The sequence below is a fragment of the Magnolia sinica genome, chromosome 13, assembly GCF_029962835.1.
Source record: "Magnolia sinica isolate HGM2019 chromosome 13, MsV1, whole genome shotgun sequence".
In the NCBI taxonomy this organism is placed as follows: Eukaryota; Viridiplantae; Streptophyta; class Magnoliopsida; order Magnoliales; family Magnoliaceae; genus Magnolia; species Magnolia sinica.
This window is the reverse complement of record NC_080585.1, coordinates 78,605,554-78,613,600: the sequence shown is the minus strand read 5'-3', so window position 1 is coordinate 78,613,600 and position 8,047 is coordinate 78,605,554. Positions and strand designations below refer to the sequence as shown.

Genomic DNA, 8,047 nt, shown 5'->3' with positions numbered 1-8,047 from the left:
TAAAGCAGACCTTATGAGAAGCATTTACCTTGATTTTTCATTTCCATTTTTCATTTTTTGGTGCAGTTCTATGTTTCCACACCAGGATTCTGCTTTTGCAATTACAAGTGGTGGTTTGTGCTTCTTGCCTTGTTTGGCTTATGTATGTTTTTTGGCACCACCTCAGCGCCTTTCAATGAAAGTTTCTTGCTATCTTTCAAAAGAAGTGGTGGCTTGCGCTGGGAGTGATGTCAATGTGTGCCTCTACCATGGCTGGTCCCAAAGCCAGGGTAAAAGAGTAATAGTCATGTCAATTACAATTGCATGTCTTATCATGAATGAAACATCCTAATTAAATCCAAGATGAACAAAACATTGGAAAGCCATTTCCCCAAAAAAAAAAGAGGAAAGAAAGTCAAAGAAATAAATAATGGAAAATTGAACTTACCTGACACGCATGCCTTCTTCAATATCTGTTGGTGAAACTTTATCGCCCAAACCAACAACAAACTGCGGGTACAAAAAGAATTAGGTCCATCAAAATGTGCCAAGATTCTTAAGTTATACCAACTTGAAATAACAAAACATCGCATAGAAAATATACCTGGGCAATTTGCTTGACATTTATTACATACTTTGCTTCCTCAGAATTCTGGTTTATTATTTTTGTGCATCTTGCAACCTACTCAAAACATAAATAAACACATATGTAAGGTCAAACAACATACCATGTAGTCATAATCACAACAATAGGCAGCCCTCATAAAGATTACCTGAAGAGGCTGCTCCTCTTGCATCATTTGTTTATCAGAAACAAGATTCCACTAGTTGGGTGCAGCTAACCCAGTGTTTGAATCTTTTATTCCTGTTGTTTAAATGAAACAAAATCTTCCTATTCAAAAAGTTTTATAATGCAGATAGGGGCAGATGCAAAGAAAAGCCCATAAAAGGGTATTTTCCTGTAGTGCGAAGATAAATATTAACCATGTTGGAGACTGCGTGGCTTTGTACTTGTGGTGTGGTTCACTTGAGCTTTCGATATGCTTCCTTTTTGTTCTTTAGACCTCAAATTATTTGTTAGCATGGATGAATGGAGTGAATAAAATAAATAAATAACGGTGAACTCCACAGAGTTTACTCTGGTAAAGGTAACGAGTAACTCACTTAAATGTGGTGGAGAAAGGTTTCCTTAAAACATTCATAATCAGTGTGGGAATTCCCACTGATTTCAATAGAAACCAACGTGGGAATTAAATTCATTGATTTCCATTATACATAAACCCAAAAAAATAGACTTGGGTCAACTTGATCCTATCAAAACATGAAAACCAAATATTTAAGTAGAAAATGCACATAAATTGGTAAAAAGGGAAAATTTTAATCACTATAAAAACTAGGAAATCGATATCGCTTACATGCAAACTAAACTGTGAAAAACAAAAACACCAAAAATACAAAAAAATAGTAACCAAGTTCCTTTCTTGCATTAAAAGGAAAAGGAGAGGTTGCCATGCATGCTGCCCTGTTGAAAACCCAAGTTCCTTTCTTGCATTAAATTGGAAAGAGTTGGGGCACAAGCTACCACCAGCAAGACCTTTCCAAAGGCTCCTAATCTTTACTTATTAGATAGGTGCAAACAAACAGCAAAAAAATGCATTTCCATTTAGGTCTTGTTCAGTTAGTGTAAATCAAGGAAGCAAAGCAAAACAAACATGCAACATAGGCAAGAGGTAAACTACATCAGCCAAACCCTTTGCACTTGTTTTTTTTTGCAAAATTTAAGTCTTAGAAAATGCTTTCCCTTTGTATTTGAAACTGTTTGGATTGCAATCTCACAAAATAAAACATTTTTCCTCCAAAATTGTCATTGAAAACATCAAATCAAAAACAAACTCGTTTCCTTCATTTGAGCTTTTGAAAAAGAAATAAAATATATAGGGGGTACTCCCTTATCGACGGAAATGCGAAGGCAAACAGTTTGCCACAACATCATCCACTTCCCAAGCAAGTGTAAACATATTGTCAGCATAAATCGAATGCCTCTCCTATTTTAGGGGTCATTTGGATGGTGGTTAATGATTTACTAATAAATCATCTACAATGTTTGAATAGCCTGAAATTGGTATTAAAAATAATAACAATAAATAAATAAATAATTGAAATCTACCTCATAGGCTTTCATTCAAAAAAATAAAGCCACTGCCCTCTCCTCATTTACTAGTAATTGAAAACTCACCTTTTAGTGGTAAATGAGAAGGGGGCTTTGTTAATAAATCATTTACAAGTAGAGAATAATTGCAAAGATCAAAGCAAAACCAATCTAATAAAAGAGATAATCTGACATTCAACAAAAAATGCACAACATAGTCAAATTTCAATACACAAATCATTGCACAATCAATGGATTCTAAACAATGCCAGCCATCCAAACGATTGGACTTCTTATCCAAACAGATGCACACATTCTTTACACCACAGCCCATCGATGGTGAGGCCTGCCAAACAGACAGTCTAGATCACCAAATATGCCCTCTAAATGTAGCAATACTTGCCAAACCAAAACGCAGATGCATGCATGCAAATGCAGTTTACCATATTATCAAGACTTCTCTAAATTCCTCATCCATAAATTAATAATTTTAAAAAAACTTTAAAATTAAAAACATTTTAGAAAAGAGAGATGAAATAGCAGGGTACCTCAAATGTGTAAACAAATAAGCAGCTGCTATCCTTGATTTCGAAAACTGCCAACCTGACCATGCCCTCGACGAAACCCTAACCACACATCATGATGGGGCCCACAATCTCCAAGCACTTGTGGCCCACCAATGCATGCACCCGATCTACCACACTCAAACTCCCCTGCCCAGGCACCGCCCCCCGCCTTCTCTTCCGTGACGAAGAACTGCTGCAGCATTCCTCAAGAAGGCCCTTTGTCTCTCCAGCAACCGCCTCTTCCAGATCAATCTCCGTCGTTCGATTATTGCAAGCCGCAATTGGCAAGAGGAGGATGCCGGATTCAGTACGGAAGCCGACGACATCCGACCCGGAGGGAGAGGGGAGGGTTCGAGAGTGGAGATGGCGAGAGAGAGAGAGAGAGAGAGAGAGAGAGAGAGAGATCGAGCAAAGAGAGAGAGGCAGAGAGAGTGGGAGAGGCGTAGACAGAGAGAGGGAGAGGCGCAGAGAGAGAAGGAGAGATGGAGGGATAGGGAGTGGTTAGGGTCGGCGCCCTAACCCCTCTTTGTATCGGACGCGGATGAGTAGCGAGACTCGCTACTGAAGTGACATCACCAAGTTATGTGGGCCCCACCATGATGTATGTTTTGTATCCACACCGTTCATACATTTTTAGAGATCATTTTAGGGTATTAACCAAAGAATGATGCAGATCCAAGGCTGGAGTGGACCCCACCACAGAAAACAGTGGGGAGAGTGATGCCTACCATTGAAACCTTCCAAAGGTCCATCATGATGTTTTTTTTGAGATCCAACCTGTTCATGTGTTAGCGAAGACATGGAAGAAGGGAAAACACAAATATCAGCTTGATCTGAAACTTTTGTGGACCTTAGAACTTTTTAATGGTGGGTGTCACTCTCCCCACTGTTTTCTGTGGTGGGGTCCACTCGAGATTTTGATCTGACTCATTCTTTGGATCATCCCCTAATATGATCTCTCCAAGTAGATGGACGGCATGGATATAAAACATACAACATGGTTGGGCCCACAGAACTTAGTGACGTCACCTGACTAGCAAGTCTCTGTACTCAACCTGTCAGTAGCTAATCCATGTCCCAATGGAAATGGGGTGGGTGACATCAGCAAGTCCTATGGGTCCCATCATGAGGTATGTGTTATATCCAAGTTGTCCGTCCATATGAGGAGCTCGTCGTAACGCTTGAGATGAAAAATAAGATAAATCTAACTATCAAGTGGACCACACGATCAAAAGCAGTGAGGGATTGAATGTCTACCATTAAAACCCTTTTGGGGGTGACAGAAGTTTTGGATCAATAAGAAATTTGTTATGGTGGGCCCTACAAAATTTTTAACAGTGGACTGCCTAATTTTTGGGACCATGTCCTAAAATGAGCTGGAAAAAAAAGATGGACAGGATGGATATTTCTCAAATCGTCAAAGTGGGCTCCAACGTGAGGGTAACACTTAAAATACCGCGGGAATGCATCCATAATTTTTATTTGAAATCCAACCTATTCAAATGTTTAAAAAAGCATGAAATAAGTTAAAACACAAATATCAGCTTGATCTAAAACTTTCGTGGCCCTTAAACAGTTTTTAATGGTAGGTGTCACTATCCCCACTATTTTCTATGCTGGGGTCCACTAGAGCTTTGGATTTATCTTTGGATATTGCCCTAAAATGATCTCTCCAAATGGATGGAACATGTGGATATAAAACATACATCATGGTGGGGCCCAAAATTGAGAGGTATATAAATATCAAGTGGACCACACCACATGAAAACAATAGTGATTGGATATCCATCATTAAAATCCTATGTAAGGCCCACTGTACTCTTTATTTGGCATCCAATTTGTTTATTAGGTCATACAGGCTTAGATGAAGGGGAAAAACAAAAATCATCTCAATTCAAAACTTTTATGTGTTTTAAATGGTTGACGGTCATTCAACACTATTTCTTGTAATGTGGTCCATTTCAAATTGGGATATGCCTCATTTTTGGTCTCATGCCATGAGATGATCTTTAAAAATAGATGGACGGCATGGATTAAACACATGCATCATGGTTGGGCCATTTAATCTTTGGATATGATTCATTTTTTGGATAATTCTATAAAATGATCTTGAAAAATGGATGAACGGTGTGGGTTGATCCTAAATTTTTGGTAAATCCAAAACCCAAGAGGACCATGCCACACAAAACGGTGTCGAATAATGATTTCCACTGTTGATACCTTCCTTGGGCCCATAGTAATGTTTATTTGTCATCCAACATGTTCATAATATCAAAAAAAATATGAATGAAGGGAAAATACAAACATCAGCTTAAATGTGGGCCACACCACATAATATAATGAAGGGGTTTCCTTAGAACATTCATAATCATATATTAGGCCTGCCTAAATGTGATTCACATGTCTAACCCGTTCATTATGTGTGTCCCACTTGGATGAGGGGTCGGACCAATTTTCAACTGCATCCATGTCTGTATTAACTTATAAACAGGTTGGATCTTAAATAAACATCGCGGCGGGCCTTAAGAAGGTTTCAATGGTGGGTGTCACTATCCCACTCTTTTCTATGGTGGGTCCACTTGAACTTTGGATCTGCCCTGTCAGTCAAATGCATCATTCCATGGTGGGCCACGAGCTTAAAAATAAAGTCAATACATGACTTGGGTGGGCCATACCACATACTATAGTTAAGAGGATTACCCTCCCATTAAAACATTTCATAATTATTTATTGGGCCCACCTAGATGTGATTCATAGATCCAGCCCATTCATTATGTGTGTCCCACTTGGATGAGGAGTCAAACCAAGTTTCATACACATTCAAAACTCATGTGGGCCCCACCAAATGCTTTTATATGTGGGGCGCACATAGATTAACCTCATGGGAAGTTCCCATGAGGTGACCTTATAGTACCATTTCACTATTTAGGTAACTCCTCCATGGGTGTTACTCTAACCGTGTAGGGCCCACCTTAATATATTTTACGTATATCAACACCGTCCATATATTTTTCCATCATATTTTAGGACGTGATTTCAAATCATAAGAACTAAATAATCTCAGGTGGGCCATACCAATCCAAAAAAATGATGAATAACTATTAAAAACCTTTTAAAGGCCACAAAAGTTTTGGATCAATTTGATCTTTGTAGTTTACCTTCATCTAGATCTTCTTTACATTATCAACAAGTTGGATTGCAAATAAACATTACTAAAACCTTACGATGGGCTCTTTATAATTTTTAATGGCGATGTACTATATTATCATTCTTTCCAGTGGTGTGGCCCACTTAAGATTTAAATCAACACAATTTTTTATACCCGGCCCAAAAATGGGTTGGAGAAACATAGGGGCAGCAAGGATATACAACACATCATCAAAATCTCACTTTTGTTATCTAACTTTTCAATTTTTCTTGTCAAAATATAAAATCTGGTTTTCTTTTTTAAAAAATATATTTTTTTTTACAATTCGTCAATTTTTTTTCACAATTTTGTTTAATTTTTAAAATTTTCTTTTTCAATTCAAAATATCATTTTTTTAATCTCACTTTTGTTATATAACTATTTAATTTTTCTTGTCAAAATACAAAATCTAGTTTTCTTTTTTAAAAAAATATTTTTTTTTTTTACAATTTGTCAATTTTTTCACAATTTTGTTTAATTTTTTAAATTTTGTTTTTCAAAATATCATTTTTTTAATCGAAATCTTGTAATATAACTTTTTAATTTTTCTTGTCAAAATACAAAATCTAGTTGTCTTTTTTAAAAATATATATATTTTTACAATTTGTCAATTTTTTTCACAATTTTGTTTAATTTTTAAAATTTTCTTTTCCAAAATATCATTTTTTTATCAAAAATTTTTTTTCAAAATTATCAACATTATTCAAATTTCTTAAATAACCTCATGGGAAGTTCCTATGAGGTGACCTTATAGTACCATTTCACTATTTAGGTAACTCCTTCATGGGTGTTACTCTAACCGTGTAGGGCACACCTTGATATATTTTATGTATATCGACACCGTCCATTCACTATATTTTACTGATCATTATCCTCAATTTGACTAGTTACTCACCTCGATCATACTACATATGAGAAAGATATTGGGCAAACAAGATTGATCAACAATTTAAGTGAATTTTGATTTAAACATCTGAAGTTATTTACTCTTCATGTTCTGACTGATCAGATTGTCCAAAAACAGTTAAAGGTTGTTCATAATATCAAAAATATATAAATTAATAGAAAACACAAACATCAGCTTGATCCAAAACTTCTATGGCCTCTAAGAAATTTTAAATGGTAGAGGTTCAATCACACTATTTCCTGTGGTGTGGTCCACTTGAGCTTTGGATATGCTTCTTTTTTGTTTTTTAGACCTCAAATTATTTGTTAACATGGATGAATGGGGTGGATAAAATAAATAAATAACAGTGAACCCCACAGAGTTTACTCTGGTAAAGGTAACGAGTAACTCAAATGTAGTGGAGAAATGTTTCCTTAAAACATTCATAATCATATATTGAGCCTACCTGAATGTGATTCACATATCCAACCCACTCATTATGTGTGTCCCACTTAGATGAGGGGTTAGACCAAGTTTCAACCGCATCTAAAACTCATGTGGGCCCCACCAAGTGCTTTTATATTTTTTAGGATGTCTTCACATAGTTTTAAATGGTATGGCCCACCTGAGTTTCGTTTACCGATGATTTTTGAGATATCTCATAACCTAAAGGGGACACATCAAATCCACGGTGTTGATGTTCGACAAACATCATGATGGGGCCCACAAAACTTACTAACATCAATTCTTAGGTTCTCACGAGGTCAGTAAGTTGGGTCACATTTTTAACCAGAATATTTGGCCCATTTCACATGTCTAGTCCATTCACTCTATTTTACTATCAATATTCTCAATTTGACTAGTTACTCGCCTCAATTTTAACTAGAATATTTGGCCCATTTTACATGTCTACATATGAGAAAGATATTGGGCATACAATATTGATCAACAATTTCTGTGAAATTTGATTTAAACATTTGAAGTTATTTACTATTCAATTTTATCTGATTAGATTGTCTAATAACGATTAAAGGTTCAATTAGTGGATGTGCCTAATAATTTAGTAATTTTATTTTCACAAATAAATTTAACATTTTTTTTTTCAAAACGTATATATATATATATATATATATATATATATATATATATATATGTATATATATATATATATATATATATATATATATATATATATATATATATACTCTTTTAACTAAATATCATTTTTATTATAAATAAATTTAACATTTTTTTTTACAAAATTTAGTTTTCTTTTTTAA

At 35.5% G+C, this 8,047-nt stretch overlaps 1 long non-coding RNA gene across 1 annotated transcript; it reads right to left on the bottom strand.

The window, feature by feature from the left end:
* Positions 1-410: 410 nt before the first annotated feature.
* Positions 411-885, bottom strand: LOC131222366 (uncharacterized). Its single transcript, XR_009160015.1, has 3 exons — positions 753-885; positions 584-661; positions 411-489 (listed from the first exon to the last, which is right to left on the bottom strand). It is a non-coding gene; the product is annotated as an uncharacterized LOC131222366 (long non-coding RNA).
* Positions 886-8,047: the final 7,162 nt, after the last annotated feature.